The sequence below is a fragment of the Ovis aries genome, chromosome 23 (genome assembly GCF_016772045.2).
Source record: "Ovis aries strain OAR_USU_Benz2616 breed Rambouillet chromosome 23, ARS-UI_Ramb_v3.0, whole genome shotgun sequence".
NCBI lineage: Eukaryota > Metazoa > Chordata > Mammalia > Artiodactyla > Bovidae > Ovis > Ovis aries.
In genome coordinates this window covers 16133707-16157153 of record NC_056076.1, presented here as the reverse complement: position 1 = coordinate 16157153, position 23447 = coordinate 16133707, and positions in this window count along the sequence as shown.

The following is a 23447-nucleotide window of genomic DNA, read 5'->3' as shown; positions in this document are numbered from 1 at the left end:
CGGTTACTCCTTAGAAGAAAAGTTATGACCGACCTAGATAGCATATTGAAAAGCAGAGACATTACTTTGCCAACAAAGGTCTGTCTAGTCAAGGCTATGGTTTTCCAGTGATCATGTATGGATGTGAGAGTTGAACTGTGAAGAAAGCACCAAAAAATTGATGCTTTTGAACCATGGTGTTGGAGAAGACTCTTGAGAGTCCCTTGGACTGCAAGGAGATCTAACTAATCCAATCTGAAGGAGATCAGCCCTGGGATTTCTTTGGAGAGAATGATGCTGAAGCTGAAACTCCAATACTTTGGCCACCTCATGTGAAGAGTTGACTCACTGGAAACGACTCTGATGTGGGAGGGATTGGGGGCAGGAAGAGAAGGGAACGACCGAGGATGAGATGGCTGGATGGCATCACTGACTCAATACACGTGAGTCTGAGTGAACTCTGGGAGTTGGTGATGGACAGGGAGGCCTGGCGTGCTGTGATTCATGGGGTTGTGAAGAGTCGGACATGAATGAGTGACTGAACTGAACTGAACTGAACTGTCTTACTGGGGCTTCTCCTTTGCCCTTGGACATGTGGTATCTCCTCACTGTCGCTATAGCAAAGCACAGCCACAGCTCCTGACCTTGGGTGTGGGGTATCTCTTCAAGGATGCTCCAGCTCCACACAGCCGCTATGGTCGTGGTGGAGAGTTCTGACAAAATGTGGTCCACTGGAGGAGGGAATGGCAAACCACTTCAGAATTCTTGCCTTAAGAACCCTGTGAACAGTATGAAAAGGCAACAACTTAGGACAGGGAAAGGTGAACTCCCAGGTTGGTAGGTGCCCAATATGCTACCAGAGATCAGTGGAGAAATAACTCTAGAAAGAATGAAGAGATGGAGCCAAAGAAAAAACAACACCAAGATGTGGAATGTGACTGGTGATAGAAGCAAAGTCCAATGCTGTAAAGAGCAATCTTGCATGGGAACCTGGAATATTAGGTCCACGAATCTAGGAAAATTGGAAGTGTTCAAACAGGAGATGTGACCTTGACATTTTAGGAATCAGCGAATTAAAATGGATTGGAATGGGTGAATTTAACTCAGATGACCATTATACCTATTATTGTGAGCAAAAAAATCTCTTAGAAGAAATGGAGTAGCCAACAGAGTCAACAAAAGAGTCCTAAATACAGTACTTGGATGTAATCTCATAAACGACAGAATGATCTCTGTTTATTTCTAAGGCAAACCATTCAATATCATGGAAATACAAGCCTATGCCCTGACCAGTAATGCTGAAGAACCTGAAATTGAATGGTTCTGTGAGGACCTACCAGACCTTCTAGAAATAACACCCCCAAAAAATGTCCTTTTCATTATAGGGGACTGGGATGCAAAAGTAGGAAGTCAAGAAACACCTGGAGTAACAGGCAAATTTGGTCTTGAAATACAGAATGAAGCAGGGCAAAGGATATGAACACACTGGTCATAGCAAACACTCTTGCAACAAGACAAGAGCGGACTCTACACATGAACATCACCATATGGTCAACGCTGAAATCAGATTGATTATATTCTTTGCAGCCAAAAATGGAGAAGCTCTATACAGTCAGCAACAAGACTGGGAGCTGACTGTGGCTCAGATCATTAACTGCTTATTGCCAAAATCAGATTTAAACTGAAGAAAGGATGGAAAACCATTAGACCATTCAGGTATGACCTAAATCAAATCCATTATGATTTTATAGTGGAAGTAAGGAATAGATTCAAGGCACTGGATCTGATAGAGTGCCTGATGAACTATGGATTGAGGTTTGTGAGATTGTACAGGAGACAGGGATCAAGACCATCCTCAAGAAAAAGAAATGCAAAAAGCAAAATGGCTCTCTGAGGAGGCCTTACAAATAGCTGTGAAAAGAAGAAAAGTGAAAAATCAAAGGAGAAAAGGAAAGATATACCTATTTGAATGCAGAGTTCCAAAGAATAACAATGAGAGACAAGAAAGGCTTCCTCAGGGATCAGTGCAAAAAATAGAGGAAAACAATAGAATGGGAAAAACTAGAGATCTCTTCAAGGCAATTAGAGTCACCAAGGGAACATTTCATGCAAAGATGGTCACAATAAAGGACAAAAAATGGTATGAACCTAACAGAAGCAGTAGATATTAAGAAGAGGTGGCAAGAATAAACAGAAGAACTGTACAAAAGAAAATCTTCACGACCCAGATAATCACAATGGTATGATCACTCACCTAAAGCCAGACATTCTGGAATGTGAAGTCAAGTGGACCTTAGGAAGCATCACTACAAACAAGGTTAGTGGAGATGATAGAATTCCAGCTGAGCTATTTCAAATGTTGAAAGATGATGCTGTGAAAGTGCTGCACTCAATATGCCAGCAAATTTGGAAAACTCAGCAGTGGCCACAGGACTGGAAAAGGTCAGTTTTCATCCCAATCTCAAAGAAAAACAATGCCAAAGAATGCTCAAACTACCACACAATTGCACTCATTTCACATACCAGCAAAGTAATGTTCAAAATTCTCTAAGCCAGGCTTTAACAGTATATGAACCATGAACTTCCAGATGTTCGAACTGGATTTAGAAAAGGCAGAGGAACCAGAGATCAAATTGCCGACATCCATTGGATTATTGAAAACATAAGAGTTCCAGAAAACCATTTATTTCTGTTTTATTGACTATGTCAATACCTTTGACTTTGTGGATCACCACAAACTGTGGAAATTTCTTCAAGAGATGGGAATACCAGACCATCTGACCTACCTCCTGAGAAATCTGTATGCAGGTCAGGAAGCAACAGTTAGAAGTGGACATGGAACGACAGACTGGTTCCAAATAGGGAAATGAGTATGTCAAGGCTGTATATTGTCACCCTGCTTGTTTAACTTATCTGCAGTGTACATCATGAGAAACACTGGGCTGGATGAAGTACAAGCTGGAATCAAGATTGTTGGGAGAAATATCAATAACCTTTGTTATGGACATGACATCACTCTTATGACAGAAAGTGAAGAAGAACTAACGAGTCTCTTGATGAAAACGAAAGAGGAGAGTGAAAAATGGCTTAAAGCTCACCATTTAGATAAGTAAGATCATGGCATCTGGTCCCATCACTTCATGGTAAATAGATGGGGAAACTGTGAGAGACTTTATTTTGGGGGGAGGCTCCAAAATCACTGCAGATGGTGACTGCAGCCATGAAATTAAACAATGCTTACTCTTTGAAAGAAAAGTTATGACCAACATAGAGAGAATATTAAATAGCAGAGACATTACTTTGCCAACAAAGGTCCGTCTAGTTAAGGCTATGTTTCTTTTTTTTTCCTTTTGTCATGTATGGATGTGAGAGTTGGACTATAAAGAAAGTTAAGCACCAAAGAATTGATGCTTTTAAACTGTGGTGTTGGAGAATACTCTTGAGAGTCACTTGGACAGCAAGGAAATCCACCCATTCCATCCTAAGGGAAATCAGTCCTGAATATTCATTGGAAGAACTGATGTTGAAGCTGAAACTCCAATACTTTGGCCACCTGATGTGAAGAGCTGACTCATTTGAAAAGACCCTGATGCTCGGAATGGTTGAATTTGGGAGGAGAAGAAGACGACAGAAGATCAAATGGTTGCATGGCATTACCGACTCAGTGTACATGAGTTGGAATAAACCCCCCGGGAGTTAGTGATGGACAGGGAGGCCTGGCATGTTCTAGACCATGGGGTCGCAAAGTCAGACACAACAGAGTGACTGAACTTAACTAGACTGAACTTCCTAGGTGGCGCTAGTGGTAAAGATCTCTCCTGCCAATGAAAGAGACCTAAGAGAAGCAAAATTTGACCCCTGGGTTGGGAAGATCCCCTGGTGGAGGGCATGGCAACCACTCCAGTATTCTTACCTAGTCAATCCCCATTGACAGAGGAGACTTTAGGGCTACAGCCCATCGGGTCACAAAGAGTCAGACATGACTGAAACAACTTAGCATGCACATTTAGTCATATGCAAATTCTGGAATATCCTATTTTTGAAACTGTAATCAATATCATGAGTGCTTTGAGAACTGAACTAGAAAGTGGGCTCTAACCAAGTATTCAGATTACTCTCTGTGTAACACCCAAGTGTTACATGGGCATTTCAAAATAACACTACATAAACTTAAAAAAATTATACTAACATCCAAACCACAGCTCACAATGGACAAATATATACATTCTGAACGCAAAAGAGTAGACAGCAAACTAAAAATGATGCTGATGAATAATAAATTGTCATGAGTCAAATTGTCCAGAAAATTAATTTAAAAATTACTCATCATATCTAGAACCAGGTAAATCTCAACTTAACTGGGAAAAGGCAATGAACAGACAGAAATGCAAAAGTAATACAGATGTTGAAATTATCTGATAGGACTTTAAAACAAATATTATTAAAATATTCCAACAGGCAAGTAGGGATACTCTGGAAAAAATGCAAATTTTTCAGCAAAGAAATGGAAGAAAAATAGATAAATTGAATACATAGAAGATAAAAGTATAAGCCAAATTACATTTTTGTAACTAAAAAGATATGGCAACACTAGAAAAAAAAACTTGCTTCATATATTCAATTGCATAATTAATGTGACAGAGTCAGTAAAATTAATTATAGACAAAAAAATCATCCAATCTGAACCAGAAAGAAATATATATTTTTATGAAAGGAACAGAGTTGAATAACCTGTAGAGCAGTTACAAAAGTTTTATTATTTGTATCATAGAAATCCCAAAGTAGAGAAGAGAGTGAGGACTGATGAATCATGCTGAAATTGCCTGAATCTGAAAGGCATAAATTTAACAAGTTGAGCAAATCTCATTCAGGAAACCCATGACTGTTACACTCAAATTTATGAAAACTAAATTTTAAAAAATTTATAAAATAAAACTTTGAATACAAGCAAAGAGAAATACATCTTTACATATAAGTTAAGAAAAATTAAAGTGGGTTGCTTATCATAAGTTATGAAAACAGGAAGAAATTGGCACAAAATTTTGTAAGTGATGAAGGAAAATAAAAACAACTGTCTAGTCAAAATTCTATGTTCAGCAAAATTACCTTTATGAAGAGCAAGTAAAAAATGCATTTTCTGGTGTAAGTAAAATAAGGAAATGTGTCATGGATAAACCTGATCTAAATGTTTGCTAGAATCTGCTTTTCAGAGAATAACAAAAGAAGGGAACTGGAAGCATTCAGAATAAATAAAAATCAACATAATAATAGAAATGTAGATAAACATAACAGAAAAGAACTATGAGCAAAAATGATAAAATATAAGGTAAATATGATAACCATAGATTGTGTACAACAGCAGTTTTGTCTTATTTACACATTTTTAGTGACAGAACTAAAATGCCAAAAATTTATAGCAAATATATTGAGAAGGGATAGTCATAGATAAGGTTCTATCTGGAAGTTGACCTCTCTTAAATTTTATAATTTAAATTAAAAATTTAACATCTTCATAAAAATAATTAAAATAATGGAAACAAACCATATAACATTCATATTAATAGAAGAAAATAATGAAAATGTCAAACGATCTAAAATCAAAACAGTGTTTCTCAACTAAGGACAATTTTGCCTCTCAATTAATATTTAGCAATTTCTGGAGAGATTCTCAGTATTTTTAAACTGGGTATATAGGTTTTGGTAGATGCTACTGACAAAAGTAAATAAACATCAGGAATGCTACTAAACACCTTGCAATGAACAGGACCATCCCCTACTCACAAATAATTTTGTAATCCAAAATAGTGATAGTGCTGATGTTGAGAAATCCTAAACTAGGAAGCATTCAGAAGCATAAAATACATTAATAGTAAAAGATCCAAACAGTATAATCAGGAGTAAAAAAAATAAATAAATAAATATTCAGCTAAATAATAAAGAAACTAAAAACAAAACCACTCAGGATGAAGAAAAATATGAAAGATACTACAACTTTTGCAATACTGATATATGACAAAATAGAATTTAAAGCAAAAGAATTGCTAGAAATAGAGGACTAATAACATTACAATGAAATATTCAATTTTTTAACCTTATATATAATCCTAAATTATAAGAGGACTTCCCCAGTGACTCAGTGATAAAAAATTCTCCTGACAGTACAGGAAACATGGGTTTAATCCCTGGATAGGGAAGATCCCCTGGAGATGGAAATGGCTACTCACTCCAGTATTCTTGTCTGGGAAATCCATGGACAGAGGAGCCTGGCTTACTACAGTTAATGGGGTCAAAAAGAGTAGAACACTACTTAGTGCCTGAACAACAACAACAAGAAAGAAATTATAAGAATCTAATAATACACCAAAGCACCTTTATATCAATATTATTAGACTACAAGGAAAAATCTGTTCTGGATGCATTATTGTACCTTTTTTTTTTTTAAACCAGTGTATAAAACTAAAATAAAAAGAAAATAACATGAATAAAGAATGTTTAAATGACATAATTCAAAATCTAGACTACATATCAGAACAGTTCACCAGTAACTGGAAAATAATCTTTTAAAAATATCCCTGACTAAGGTTATAGAAGAAGTTTCAAGACATTCTAAAAACTTGATTTCTGATCACAATGTGATGAGAAAAAATAATTAAAAATAACATTTTGTATATTTAAAATTTCCTGGGAAAGTAGGCTTTAAGTGTTTATAACCTCCCTCACCACTGGGAATAAGGGTAATTACACAAAGTAAAAGATATGTTAATCAACTTGATTGTAGCAGTCATTTCACAATGTACAGATCCTCCTCAACTTATGATGGGATTATGTTCTGATAAATGCATTAAAAGTTGAAAATATCACAGGCAGAAAGTGCATTTAAAACATGTAGCCTACTGAACATCAAAACTTAGCCTAACTTACCTTAAAGGTGCTCAGAATAATTACATTTGCCTATATTTGCCTACATAGTGCCTATTTTATAATAGTGGGATTGTCTGACAACAGATGTTCATATCTGTTATATTCTCCACTGATTGTGTGACTGACTAGGAACTATGGCTCACAGCCACTGCCTGCATCAAGAGAGATATCCACCTAAATTAAATTTCAAAGTACAGTTTTCTACTAAACACGTATCACTTTCACACCATCCTAAAGTTGAAAAATTGTAAACCCAACCATTGTAAATTGAAAGTCATATGTACCCATATTAAACCATCACATTGTAAACCATAAAATTGTGTTGTGTTATACTACTTTGATGCTGAAATTTAGCTTAACCAATGATTGGACAACTTTATATTATATACCTCTAATGGAATTCAATAGGAAGTACACATCACACACTGTCACATAGATAGTATTCTTGACCAAAATATTTGACCTGAATTTTCGTGTCTGACTCTTTGTGACTCCATGGACTATACAGTTCATCAAATTCTCCAGGCTGGAATACTGGAGTGAGCAGCCTTTTTCTTCTCCAGGGGATCGTCCCAACCCAAGCAGGGTCTCTGCATTGCAGGCAGAATCCAAGAATACAGCACAGCAAGTCTAGAACATGGGATACACTATAAAATAATTAGTCAAGAGTCAACATAAAGAACAAAAAGCAGTTCATCTTTGAAAGAGTTAAACATATGACACTTCTAGACCAAAACAGAGCTGAGACATATGACAAATAAAAGCAATGTATGAATATTAGCTGAATCCTAGACTGTAAAACATTGTTTTAAAAGATGGGGGTTGTTGGGAAATTTGCTTAACTACTGTAGAAGATTCTTGAGAATCTCTTGTACTGCAAGGAGATCAAACTAGTCAAAGGAAATAAACCCTGAATATCATTTGAAGGACTGAAGCTGAAGCTCCAATAGCCTAATGTGAACAGCTGACACATTAGTAAAGACCCTGAGGCTGGGAAAGATTGAAGGCAGGCGGAGAAGGGGATGACAGAGGACAAGATGGTTGGATGGCATTACAGACTCAATGGACATGAGTTTGAGCAAACAGTGGGATATGATGAAGGACAGGGAAACCTGGTGTTTGGAATCCATAAGGTTACAAAGAGTCAGACAAGACTGAGTGACTGAAAAACAGCTCTATGTTAGATATTGTTTTGCACCAGTGTTAAAGATCTTGTGTATGATCATGAGATTCTTTTTATATAGAACGCTCACAATGGAACGTTTGAGGTTAAAGCATCATGATGTCTGCAATTGTCAAATTCTTTAGCGAAAAAGAGTGTGTGTTTATGTTTGTCTTCAGAGAAAGAAAGAGAAAACATGAGACAAAATATTGACAATTAGTGAATCTAAGTGAAGGGGATAGAGACTCAATATATTATTCTTTCAAATTCTCTGGAAGTTTAAAATTTTCAAACTAAAAAGATGAGAACAATAGCATGGAGAAATAAATAGCTTTAGAAAAACAAAAGCCATTTATGCATATTTAAAATATCCATCCTCAAAAATTATGCTGTACAATCTTTGTTGTTGTTCAGTCTCTAAGTTGTGTCTAACTTTTACACTAGAGTTCTTCTAAGTATTCTCGCTGCCTCTGTTTTATCTCTTCTAGTTCTTAAGTCCTTATCACTTCTGTCCTTTATCATGCTCATCCTTGCATGAAATATTCCCTTGATATTTCCAATTTTCTTAAAGCAAACTCTAGTCTTTCCTGTTTTATTGTGTTCTTCTATTTCTTTGCATTGTTCATTTAAGAAAGTCTTCTAACCTCTCATTGTTCTTCTCTGGAACTCTGCATTCAGTTGAATATGTCTTTCCATCTCTCCCTTGCCTTTTGCTTCTCTTCTTTCCACAGCTACTTGTCAATGCCTCCTCAAACAACCACTGCCTCCTGTACAATGTTATGAACCTCCATCCATAGATCTTGAGGCAGTCTGTCTTCAAGAGCTAATCCTTTGAATCTATTTATCACCTCCATTGTCTACTCAGAAGGGATCTGATTTAGGTTATACCTGAATGGGCTAGTAATTTTGCCTACTTTCTTCAATTTAAGCCTGAATTTTGCAATAAGGAGCTCATAATCTGAGACACAATCAGCTCCTGGTCTTGTTTTTTTTTTTCTTTTTTCTGAGTACATAGCACTTCTCCATCTTTGGCTGCAAATAATATAATCAATCTGATTTTGGTGTTGACCATCTGGTGAGGTCCATGTGTAGAGTCATCACTTGGGTTTTTGTAGAAAGGTATTTGCTGTAACCAGTGTGTTTTCTTGACAGAACTCTGTTAGCCTTTGCCATTTCATTTTGTACTCTGAGGCCAAACTTGCCCGTTTCTCCAGGCATCTCTCCTTTTTTTTTTTTTTTAAATTTAATTGGAGGCTAATTACTTAACAATATTGTGGTGGTTTTTGCCATACATTCACATTAATAAGCCATGAGTGTACATGTGTTTCCCATCTTGAACCCTCCTCCCACTCCATCCCTTAGAGTCATCCTAGTGCACCAGCCCTGAGCACCCTGTCTCATACATCAAACCTGGACTGATGATATATTTCACATATGATAATATACATGTTTTGATGCTATTCTGTCAAATCATCCCACTCTTGCCTTCTCCCACAGAGTCCAAAAGTCTGTTCTTTACATCTGTGTCTCTTTTGCTGTCTCGCATATAGGGTCATCATTACCATCTTTCTAAATTCCATATACATGCGTTAATATACTGTATTTGTGTTTTTCTTTCTGACTTACTTCTCTCTGTATAATAGGCTCTAGTTTCATCCACCTCATTAGAACTGATTCAAATGCATTCTTTTTAATAGCTGAGTAATATTCTATTGTGTATATGTACCACAGCTTTCTTATCCATTTGTCTGCCAATGGACATCTAGGTTGCTTCCATGTCCTTCTTCAGGTATCTCTTGACTTCCTACTTTTGCATTCCAATCCCTTATGATGAAAAGGACATCTTTTTTGGTATTAGCTCTAGACAGTGTTGTAGGCCTTCATAAAACCGGTCACCTTCAGATACTTGAGCATCAATTGTTAAGGCATAGACTTTGATTACTGTGATGTTGAATGGTTTGCCTTGGAAACATGCAGAGATCATTCTTCCATTTTTAAGGTCACACCTAAATACAGCATTCGGATTCTTTTGTTGATTATAAGGGCCACTTCATTTCTTCTAAGGGATTCTTGCCCCCAGTAGTTGATATAATGTTCATTTGAATTAAAATCACCCGTTCCCATCCATTTTAGTTTGTTGATCACTAATATATCAATGTTCACTCTTGCCATCTCCTGCTTGGCCATGTCCAATTTACCCTGATTCATGGACCTAACATTTCTGTTTTTTTTTTTTTTTTTAATGTAATATTGTTCTTTACAGCATCAGACTTTACTTTCACCACTAGACACATCCACAGCTGTGTCATTTCCTCTTGGGCCCAGCTGCATCATTCTTACTGAAGTTACTAGTTATTGCTCTCTGGTCTTCTCCAGTAGTGTGTTGGATATATGTTGACCTGGCAGACTCATTTTCTGGTGTCATAATTTTTTTGCCTTTTTATACTGCCCATTGGGCTTTCCAGGCAAGAATAATGAAGTGTATTGCCATTCCCTTCTTCAGGAGAACACATTTGGTCAGAACTCTTCACTGTGACCTGTCCATCTTGGGTGACCCTGCACGGAATGGCTCATAGCTTCATTGAGTTATGCAAGTCCCTTCATCATGACAAGGCTGTGGCCCATGAAGGGGCTGTACAACTTAGAACTACCTTAATATGCCATGAATGTTACCTCTTTTGTGCATGTTTTTCTTTATGTATTTACTGATATACTGGATCTAGAGCTAAGTTACTGTCTTATCAACAGAACTTTCAGTGGCAACTACCTTGCATTCTTTGCCTTCTATGCTTTCCTTTAGCTATCGATTATGCCAATTAAATTGCTTGTTTTCCAATTTTTTTTTGCTTTTTTTAAAAATTTTACTTTATTTTACTTTGCAATACTGTATTGGTTTTGCCATACATCAACATGAATCCGCCACAGGTGTACAAATCTTTTATTCATCCTTAATTCCAGTAATGATGCCTTTTAAATGAAGGCAAGGACAAGCTGTAATGCATCTCTTTAATACAATGCCTACCCCATCAGAAGTGCTGTGTTAATAGAGAAGATAAGGAAAGGAGGCAGGAAGAAGAAGAGTGAAGATAAAGGGAGAGAAAGAAAAAACTGAAGAAAAGAGGGACACTTGAATTCCAGTTATTTTAAGTGAATCCACATATTTTCTATAGAGTTGAAAGTCCAACTTTGGTATATGTATGGCTGAGTCTTTTTGCTGTCCACCTGAAACTATCACCTCATTGCTAATTGGCTAATACTCGAATATAAAGTGAAAAGTTTTTTTTTACAAATCCAACTTTTAGGTTTCCTTTATGAACATCACACACTGTCATTGGGTGATCACTCTCCTCAGTCCCACTGTGACAGATCTCTTCATATTTTGAGGAGAAGAATGGTTTGCAAGCCATTATTTCTTATTATACAGAGATACATCACAAAGGCATAATGCAGAGCAAATGAGTTTGGACTGGATCTCTCTCTTCTCTTTGGTTGCCAACAGTGGGGAAGGAAAACAACAGTATTATAAATGTGATTTTATTGTCCTGTTACAATTAGGCAGGTAGCACATTTGGTCCCAACACTTACCCAGATTGTTACAAAATGAGAAAGAGAACCATTCAAGGTTGGGAGCAAATCCAATCTGCCCTGCCATTATAAAAATACATTACTTTTATGTTATGATTTCATCAGGTCTCAAACGTTGATTTAGTTAGAACATAGAATAAAACCTGGGACTGTGTCTTCATAGATATGGGATTTAGTCATACTGAAAAATATATACGCTTTATACACGTATGCTTCTGTGTATTCTTCAATAGTCCTTTACGGTTCCACAGATCTGCTTCTGTTTCTATGGAATTGGAGGAAACACTCAGTAAGGTAGATTGAACCACTGAGTTGAACAAAAGAGGATATAGAAGAAAATAATTTTCTTCATAAACCTCAAAGTTGGTATGATGTAATTTTCCTTGTGATATATTTCATTACCATTATTTTCAAATTTATGTTTCTTAATTCCAATAAACCTAAATAAAAATTGAAAGCTCCAAGAAGCTTTGGGAAAATATTCTATGTAGTTATGGTTATGGAAGTTTATTCTAGATATTTTCTAGAAGGAATTTTATGGTTCCTAATTAGCTTATGGGGCTTCCCATATTGCTTAGTGGTAAAAAAAAAAAAAAAAAAAATCCACCTGCCAATGCGGGAGATGCAGGAGACACAGGTTTAATCCCTGGGTCGAGAAGATCCCCTGGAGTAGGAAATGTTAACCTCTCCAGTATTCTTGCCTGGAAAATCCCATAGACAGAGGAGCCAGGTGAGCTACAGTCCATGGAGTCACAAACAGTAGGACACGATTGAGTGACTGACCATGCAAGCACTTAAGTTTATACACTTGTACAGGAAGAATGGCTGTTCTTTGTAGCTACCTTTCCCAGAATAATACTGATTGATTCTTTACCATTGAGCCACCTGTGAAGCCCTGAGCATGCAGAGGATGCTCAAACAACTTTATGAAATAGTCCTGGGAGCAAAATTTCTCATTCACAGAGAGGGAAATCATGCAGTGGTCAAAGTTACAGAAAGTTTCAGCTCCAGGTTCAAAAACATAACTCAAAGACACCTTCAGAACTTTACCACATTTTGTGTGCCTCAGTTTCCTTTATCCGTTAGTTAAGTTTAATGGGATGTGTCTCAAGTATTTTATTGAGTTTTAGTGACTGTTATCAAAAGTGACAATTATTATAAACATTTTGGTAAAGTATAAGATGCTATAACAATATAATGGAGGAAGATTAGAGATACTCATGGTAGCAGTCACAAGAGGAAACAAATTATTAAGGGGAAGTAAGGAGGGAAAATAACCTGAAAAGATACATTTAAAATTATCAGTGAAAAAAGTTAGAAATTATCAAAAGTGACAATTTCATTTATTGCCAAATGGCTTTTAAAATATTTGAAGCTGAACACCATAAAATTTTAAAGACTGAATATAAAATGCCATTTTTCATTTCTATACAAGTAGCCACAGTATCCTAAGTTTCTTTCAAATCATCATACACAGTGGAATGTGTAGTAGAAAACAGGATCAGTTCTTCACTGACTGATCAGAGATGCTTTGGTAGAAGTTCATTCAAAATCAGCTTATATTTGCTTCAATGTCTTAATGGATCATGAATTTAAAAGATACTCTATAAACACAGGTAAATCTACTTCTTTATCCTCCATGGAAAAGAGCCTATAAATTTTCCCTCAAAAATCAACTAATATTGTCATAAGAAAGAAATTTCAGAACTTTTGCTTTTCATCATTGAATTCCCTGTTGATCAGGTAAATCATTTCAATGTCTAATGATAACTGACATCATATATTTATAGAGAATTAACTCCTTCAAACTGTAGGAATGATTAGATCCCTCTTAAATTGGTACAACTACAGTAGTGTTTATGAGAAAACTAATGGAAATTCAAAGTATAAGTTTTCAATAGTTACAAAGAAAGAGTATGTATAAGAATCTCAAAAACCAAAAACATTTAAACTGATAAGAGTGTATTAACCCATGAAACAAAGTGAAGAGGGTCAGTAATCTTAGTGCATTATGTAACTATATCTGTATAAATATAAATACTACATATATGCTAAGTTGCTTCAGTAGGGTCCAAATAGTTGCAACCCTATGGACTGTAACTCGCCAGACTCCTCTGTCATGGGATTCTCCAGGAAAGAATATTGGAGAGGGTTGCTACTCCCTCCTTTAGGGATCTTCCTGACTCAGGGATCAAATTTGCATCCCCTGTATTGGCAGGTGGATTCTTTACCCTGAGTTACTAATTTAATTTCTATATAGAAAATTTAAATTTGAAATATGTATTTCATGTAAGATATTGTGCATGCTAAGTTGCTTTAGTCATGTCTGACTCTGTGCAACCCTATGGATAGTAGCCTGCCCAGGCAAGAATACTGGAGTGGATTGTCACTTCCTTCTGCAGGGGGTCTTCCTGACCCAGGGATCAAACTCCCATCTCTTAGGTAGGTCTGCTGCATTGGTAGGCAAGTTCTTTACGACTAGCAACACCTGGGAAGCCCAATATATCGTGCGCGCGCGCGTGTGTGTGTGTGTGTGTGTGTGTGTGTGTGTGTGTGTGTGTATGTAATGGCAACCCACTCCACTGCTCCTGCCTGGAAAATCCCAGGGATGGGGGAGCCAGGTGGGCGGCCGTTTATGGGGCCGCACAGAGTCGGACATGAGTGACGTGACTTAACAGCAGCAGTCTCTCTCTCTCTCTCTCTCTCTCTCTCTCTCTGTATATATATATATATATAGTCATTGTGAATATGGATGAACCTATATTTTTACTGTAATATTAAAAAACTATAATTTTCATTAAAATAAGAAAAATTCATTAATATAAAATACAATTATTTCTATTATCAAAGTAAATTAAAAAATAAAGAATGCTTACAGATAAAATTAGGTAATGTATATGAGGTAAACCTCATTGCAATCAAAATTGTATATCAAGAATAATCATTCCATGTTAACACATTCCTCCAAGAGAAAATACTGCTGATATTTTCTAATATTAACACATTATAAGAATACAATTTGCTGTTAAGTCACTTCAGTGGTGTCCAACTCTGTGCAACCCCATAGACGGCAGCCCACCAGGCTCCCCCGTCCCTGGGATTCTACAGGCAAGAACACTGGAGTGGGTTGCCATTTCCTTCTCCAATGCATGAAAGTGAAAAGTGAAAGTGAAGTTGCTCAGTCATGTCCGACTCTTAGCGACCCCATGGACTGCAGCCTACCAGGCTCCTCCGTCCATAGGATTTTCCAGGCAAGAGTACTGGAGTGGGGTGCCATTGCCTTCTCCTTACCTTCTTATAAATTCTTTATTAAAACACAGCCTTGATCCCTAAAACTCTAAGAATTACCTAATGTATCAGAGCATTACAAATGCAATCCACACTACTGCTCAATATAATCCTTATTCTTTCCTTAATATTATAGGGAAAAAAAAAAATGTAGAGGAAAGGTAAATAAAACACAGAATTGTGATCCCTAGGTGCAACTGAACTGCTTTTATCCACTTGAATACTGTGCTTAAACTTACAGCTCTATTTGTATGAAAAAGATTTTCCATATAGCCAGGCAGTACTCTGACTAATTTTAGCCTACTAGAAAAAGAAATGTCCATAATCAATAATGAAAGTAAGCAGTTTTTATGTCCCCTTTATTTCATGGTCAAGCAAATGAAGAGGCTGATTAGAATGAAGTACACTTCCTTTAGATAGGTGTTTTAACTTCCTGGCAGCATATGACTGATAGAGAATATTGTGTTTCTTGACACCCTAGCAATCAAATTATCCTATTTTTCTCCTACGTCTCTGCCAGTATACCCTTTACTGTTCATCATCTTCTAACCAAACTTAAAATACTGAAGTTCTAGTAGACTAGAACCTAAGTTTTTGCTTCTTTTTCCATACTTCTTAGGTGATTTCTGCTATGACCTTAGTGGCCACATGTCAATATGTTTTACTGGTTTAGGTTACTTCACAGTTAAAATTCATGTGTTGCCAACTTTCTGCTTAATATCTCTACTAATTCTGACCCTGTTACCTCTACTGATACACTTCAAAGACACAGAAACCAGTTTTGGCATCTTCTATTCCTTATTCCATTCATCCTGATATATATCACTTTGCCACTTAAAACATTTGAAAATACCCGCATCTTCTCATCACTTTTTCAACTCTGGGGTGTTAGCATTAGCCTCCTAATATCCACTCTTGTCCTCAAACAGTGACTCTACATTGCCAATTGAGTTATTTTGAAAGAACAAACCATGTCACTCCCTAGCTTAAATTCATAAAGTAGATTTCCATCATTTTTAAAGATTAAAATATTGACCCAACCTATAAATTCCTGCACAGTCTAACCCTGCTTACCCCTCAAACTCACCTCAAACAACTCTTTCCTTATTGTTTGTGTTCTAACTACATTGGTGTGTCACTGCTCACAGCACCAGTTGTCTCATTGTTCACAATACTGCACTGTTCCCTGAACCCGTGGTATGCAAGGCACGAGCTAAGAGGCTGGAAGAAGACTAAAGGAACCATAGGAATGACACACCCTTTTATTCTCTCCTGGCTGGCACGGCAGCCATAACACAGCATCTCTCCTCAGCAACCAAAGCAGAGGACACAACATAACCATAAGGTAGCCATGACGGAGCCATAATATAAACTCACTTTGCATTACCAGGATGCACTCCAATGTAGCCCCAGTGCAGCAGCAGCCAGTGCTTTCATGGCAAAGCTCATACAGGGGTAGCTCAGAAACTAGTCCATGACCAAGTGAGTACGTCATGATGCTCATGCGCAGTGCTATAAGAGGCTCATGTGCAATGCTATAAGTGATTTCAGCTTTTACGCAATCATAATTTACAAAATGTGGGGCAAGAGCAAGAGGCCATAGAGTAAGAGAGCCTGACCATGCTATCTTGGGTAATTTATTCTTTCCCTACAACTGGCTTTTTTTTTTTTTTTTTGAGTATTCTTTTCTGTTCCAGGACTTTTGCTTACTCTGTCCACTAATCTTGGATTGACATTTTACACTTTCACATCTTCATTTACTGAGTTAATTATGAATTATATTTTATGGTTCATCAAATTATTTAAGTTTCTAGAGGCAAGAGCAAGTTCCCTTACATTTTAGTCTATTTAGAATGCTGTTAAAACACACACACACACACACACACACACACACAGACTGGGTAGCTTATAAACAATGGAAACATTTATCATAGTTCTGGGGCCTGGACATCAGAGATGAGGGTGTCATCATAACTGGTTCCTGGTGAAGGCTTGCAGTCTGCTGACTTTTCACTATATCTTCACTTGATGGGAGAGGCAAGATTACTCAAAGGACTCTTATAATGGCACTAATTATATGAGAGTTCCCCCCTTATGACTTAATTGTCTATCTACCAAACACCCACTGCATTGAGCATCAGTATTTCAACATATAAATTATGTTGTTTTTCAGTCACCTTGTTGTGTCCAATTCTTTGCAACCCCACTGACTGCAGCATGCCAAGCCTCCTTGTCCTTCACCATTTCCCAGAGTTTTCTCAAGTTCATGTTCATTGCATCAGTGATGCCATCCAGCCATCTCATCCTCTGACCCTCTCTTCTCCTTCTACCAGCATCAGGGATTTTTCCAATGAGTTATCTGTTCGCATCAGATGACCAAAACACTGGAGCTTCAGCTTCAGCATCAGTCCTTCCAGCAAATATTCAGGGTTTAAGATCACTTAAGATGAATTCTGAAGGAAATGCAAATATTCAGATCATATAATCTTATTTTATGCCCTTATTCTCCATCTCACTGATGGCTTAGTGCAATTATCAAAATTGTACTTAAGTTTTGATGCTAATACTCTTCTATGCTGGAATGTAAGTTATGAAAGAGTGCATTTGTCTTGGTCACTGTTTCAAATTCACATCTTTGTCTATCACTGTATTTTCACAGCACAGCAAATAAAATCAATACATATTTGTTGCATCAATAATCAAGAAATAAAGAAAAACCTTCTTTTAAAACATTTATAGAAAGCAGTAGTCCACTTGCTGTCTAGTATGCTCTAAATAAATTATTGTCAACAGGAAGAGCAACCTGGGTGACATTTAAAATTATTCTTTAATCTAATCTCCTAAGAATTCCTTTAAAAATAAATCCAGATTTGGTTGCCCACTTTTACATTACCTCCTATTCACATAAATCTCAGCAATTACCCTATTTTCCAGATTACATCAAAGAACTAACATTAGAAGATCTCGCTCCAGGTATTTAGAAAATTGTGACAAATACCCAAGTATCTAATTCATATGTTAAAAAAGCAATGCTGATGAAATTTGTCTCAAAAGTGTCCAGGGCAGCAGCATAGGGTTATAGTTGTGTCGTAGCATCCAATGCAACAGTAACCAAAGTCATCAAATATCACCCCAAATCTTTATTAACTTGGTTATATTTTTCAGAAAGCCTCCAGGAGCAGGCAGATGGCATTCTCCTATTTGCACTATTCCACTGCAGAGAAGTAAAGTTTAAACTATCAGCTACCTGCCATTTCTGGAATTGCTGCAGATAAAAACTCTTTGATGATTTCAGTTTTCTGCTGCTTGCTTGCAGGCTTACAGAGAATAATTGCTACCATAAGAAGCACTGCTGAAATTGACAATAAACTGAATTTGGCTGGAAGTACATTGTAATTCTCTTCTATATTGGTGAGCTGCACTGCTGGGACAAGTGTTTGTTTAAAACCGAAACACCAAACAAAACCTTGGCTCTAATGAAAATACAAGGATAATCATCTTTGAGATATTTATGGCTACAACTATTGAAATTCTTTATTAGGAAGATAACGTTAACTATTTCTTCAAGTGGCTTATTTGAAGAGTATAAACTGCTCCCAGTACACTTGGACATATTTGAAATAGTACCAAAAAGACAAAGACAAACACCTGTGAGTAAGGCGTTATGTGGAAAAGAAAGGGGGACATGGATGAAGCAGAAAAAATGTTTTAAAAATTATTAAGAAAAGTAGATATGAGAAATAAGATAAAGTGTCTAAAAAAGTTATAAAAAGAGGAGGGATATAAATAATAGAATAAAGAATAAATCAAGAAATGCATACATGATAAAAAATAGCCAAGTCCAATTGTCATTACTTATTATATTTTCTTCCTACATATTTAACACCTTTTCTACTGGGAAACTTTAAAATGATATCTATTTATAGTCTATATCTATACTTATGTGAAATAAATGTAATATCCCTACCAGGATAACATGTTCCCCACTAGAAGCCATGGCTGTGGATACTGAATTGTAGTAATGAGCAATTTAAGGCAAGGAGACAGAATAGTTCAGTTTAGAGAATTCCAGAATATTGCTTTGGTCCCACAAGGGTTAGTTAAAATTATAGAATCTTTCTAGATAGGGCCAAATCTTAGTTCATATCAAAGTTTCATATAAAGGTTTTGTTTCTTCCTTGCCATTTATTTCTCTACAAGTTTGCCACTATTCCAATACACATATCATAACAAAACATAATCCACAGCAGAAAACCAAAGCCTTAAGGGACAGGACTCAAAAACAAGCTGGAAGACAACAAATTTTATTTTCTCTGGACATACCAGGGTCCTTTTTTGCCTGCTTATTGATGTTATATATTTGTGATATACAAAACCTACCCATAAACAATAACATTTTTTAATGGATCTTTGTTATTATGGTAAGTTGATACCTAGGGTATTGCTATCGGCCTTTTCAAAGGACCCAATAAATAAGATTTACAGCTGACCCTTGAACAATGCAGGTGGCAGGCTAGCTAACACTCTGCAAATTTGAAAATCTACTTATAACTTACAGTCCACCCTCCAATGACAGCTACTCTTTATTCTCGATTCTGAACTCATAGATTCAAATCAAGCACAGATCATGCAGTACCATAGAATTTACAGTTGAAAAAAGAAATCTGCATAAAAGTGGAGCCAGTTCAAAACCCTGTTTTCTGAGAGTCACTTGTATATCAAGATTTCTTCTACTTTTATTAACTAAGGGGCAGCTGAAAATAAAACGTTCTGAGTCTCAAGAAGAAAGGCAGATTGTCACAAGGTAGCTCTTATTTAAAAAGCAAGTAGACTATAAAACGGTATGAAAGTGTCTATCCAATAGAACAAGGAAGAATGATGCATCAGTCTTTATTAGTTTAACTGGGGAGTCAAAAGAGCTCCCCAGGTTATAGTGAAATCACACAAACACTGTTCAATCACCTCTTAATGACCCTGTTCTATTAATGCAATGAATGCAATATTCAATGCAGTTGAATATTCAATAATGCAAATTCAAATGCAATAAATATTTACTGAATATGCTATGTACAAGGTAGTTCAGTACACCATCACTTTCCAATATATTACCTATTTAACATCCCCAACAACCCAATGGAGGGTTAATAATCTTGTTTACAGAAAAGGAAAATTTAAGTCCAAAATTGAATTCATTCAAGAATAATAGCTATGTAGTGATAGGGAGTGACTCCTAAAATGGCTAGACAACAAACACAGTAAATATTGTCTTTAAAAAGCAATAATAAAACTAGAAAAAAAGTTGTCAAAACAGCAACTTCTGTACTCTGGACTCTGACAAAGGGCAAATAGTAACTTGAGCAGATTTTATTCAAAAAACTTTTGAACCTTAGTGAAAAGAGGAATGATATGTTGTTTTAGCCTGGAAATGATCCCATACCCATTCCAGGTTAATGACATTGAAAGAAAATAATGGCTAAAAGTCATCGCTGCTGTTCAGTCACTAAGTCATGTCTAATTCTTTGCAACTTCATTGACTGCAGCATGTCAGGCTTTCCTGTCCTTCACTATCACTGGAGTTTGCTCAAATTTGTGTCCATTGAATTACTGATGCTATTTAACCGTATTCTCTCTGCCATTCTCTTCTTTTGCCTTCAGTCTTTCCCTGCATCAGTCTTTTTCAATGAATTGGCTCTTTGCATCATGGGACCAAAGTTTTGGAACTTCAGCTTAAGCATCTGTCCTTCCAACAAGTATCCAGGGTTGATTTCATTTAGGATTGACTGGTTTGATTTCCTTGCTGTCCAAGGAACTATCAAGAGTCTTCTCCAGAACAGCAATTCAAAGGAATCGGTTCTTCAGTGCTCAGTCTTCTTTGGGCATCCCTGGTGCCTCAGTTGGTAAAGAATCTCCTGCAATGAGGGAGACCTGGGTTGGATTCCTGGGTTGGGAAGATCCCCTGGAGAAAAAAACAGCTACCCAATCCAGTATTCTGACCTGGAGAATTCCATGGGCTGTATAGTCCATGAATTCACCAAGAGTCAGACACAACTGAATGACTTTCACTTCATTTCAGCCTTCTTTATGGTCTTCTCTGGTGCCTCAGTCAATCTGCCTGCAATACAGGAGATCCAGGTTTAATCCATGGGTTAAGAAGATACCCTGGAGAAGGGCATGGCAATCCACTCCAGTATTCTTGCATGGAGAATCCCATGGACTGAAGAGCCTGGAGGGCTACAGTCCACAGGGTCGCAATTAGTCACATATGACTGAAGTGACTGAGCATGCACAAAGTCACCACTTGCAGTGATTTTGGAGCCCAAGAAAATAAAATATGTCACTACTTCCAATTTTTCCCCTTCTATTTGCCATGAAGTGATAGGACCAAATGCCATGATTTTATATTTTGGATGTTCAATTTTAATCCAGCTTATTCACTCTCCTCTTTCATCCTCATCAAGAGGTTCTTTAGTTCTTCACTTTATGCCATTAGCATGATATCACCTGCATATCTGAGGTTGCTGATATTTATGCGGGCAAACTTGGTTCAAGCTTGTGATTCACCCAGCATGGCATTTCACATGATGTACTCTGCATAGAAGTTAAATAAGTGGGGCAGGCAGTCCTAAGATGGCGGAGGAATAGGATGCGGAGACCACTTTCTCCCTCACAAATTCATCAAATGACATTTAAACACTGAGTAAACTTCACAAAACAACTTCTGAATGCTGTCAGAGGACATCAGGCACTCAGAAAAGCAGATCATTGTCTTCAAAAGCAGGTAGGAAAAAATATAAAAGATGGAAAAAAGAGACAAAAGAGGTAGGGAGGGAGCTCCATCCTGGGAAGGGAGTCTTAAAGAGAGAAGTTTCCAAACACCAGGAAACACTCTCACTGCCGAGTCTGTGGCAAGCCTTGGAAGCACAGAGGGCAACATAACAGGGAGAAAAAATAAATAAATAATTAAAAGCAACAGATTATGAGCCCAATGGTAACTCCCCCAGTGGAGAAGCACCACAGATGCCCATCCACCACTACCAAGCGGGGGCAGAGCAGGTAGGCACGGGCTGCAGTGTTTTTTAAGAATCGGGCCAGAATGCCCGAGCGTAACCAGAGTGAACTAACTTGGGCTAGCAAACTAGACTGTGGGATAGCTACCATGCGAAAAGCTCTAACATAAGACATCATCAGGCTCACACACAGAACAAAAGATGGAATAGAATTAGCTGGCTGCAGACCATACCCCTCCGGTGACAGGCAGCCAAAGCCAGAAGGGCTTGAAGGGGGCAATTGCAGCCCCAGAGAAACATTAACTTCCAAACTGCAAGCAAGCTTCTTTGCTAACTAAGACTTCTTGGGGTTCTGGACAGTCACTATCTGCCTAAAAAGGGGCACCAGTTGTACACCCAGGAAACTGAGCATCAGGGATGGGAAAGGTGATAAGTCGCAGCGACCGTGCTTGCCAAACACCCGAGCTGCTCGAACCTGGGAAGGGCACAAAACTCAGGCCCAACCGAGTCTGCACCTCTGAGGACTACCTGAGTGCCTGAGCCTGAGCGGTTTAGACCGGGGAGGTGTATGCAGCCCAGGGCCAGCCTCAGATGGATCCTGGTGGAGAAACCTAGAGCCTGAGCAGTGTGCTCCATGAGTGGGGGTGGCCCAGCATGGCTGAGACACTACGAGCACACACCAGTGATATTTGTTTGCAGCATCCCTCCCTCCCCACAATGTGACTGAACAAGTGAGCCTAAAAAAGAAAAAAAAAAGTGTCCACCACAGTCCCCCTTGTGTCAGGGCAGAAAACAGACACTGAAGAGACCAGCAAACAGAAGAAACTAAAACAGGGGGAACCGCCTTGGAAGTATAGATCTTAAGAAATATAAGCCAGACCAAAGAACTATCTGAAAATGAACTGACCCCACACTGCCCACAACAACACCAGAGAAAGTCCCAGATATACCTTTACTATTTTTATGATCATTCTTTTTTCTTCTTCTTCTTTTCTTTTTCTTCTTTTTTTTTTATTTTTTAATTTTAACATTTTTTAATTTTTAAGTTCTTAAAGCAAATGCCATATATACATATATAATTTGTGGGTTTTTTTTTTAATAATTCTTGTGACTTTTTTTTCTTCTTCTTCTTTTCTTTAATATTGTATTTTTTAAAATCCAACCTCTAGATTTTTAATCTTTGCTTTTTGATATTTGTTATCAATTTTGTACCTTTAAAAACCCAATCTTCAGTACCCATTTTTACTTGAGAGTGAGATTACTGGCTTGACCTCTCTCTCCTCCTTTGGACTCTCCTTTTTTTCCACCCATTTGCCTCTGTCTCCTCCCTCCCCCTTCTCTTCTCTACCCAACTCTGTGAATCTCTGTGTGTACCAGACGGTGGAGAACACTTAGGGACCTGTTTACTGGCTGGATCTGTCTCTCTTCTTTTCATTTCCCTCTTTTACCCTCCTGGTCACCTCTGTCTCCTTCCTCCCTCTCTTCTTCTCTGTATAACTCTGTGA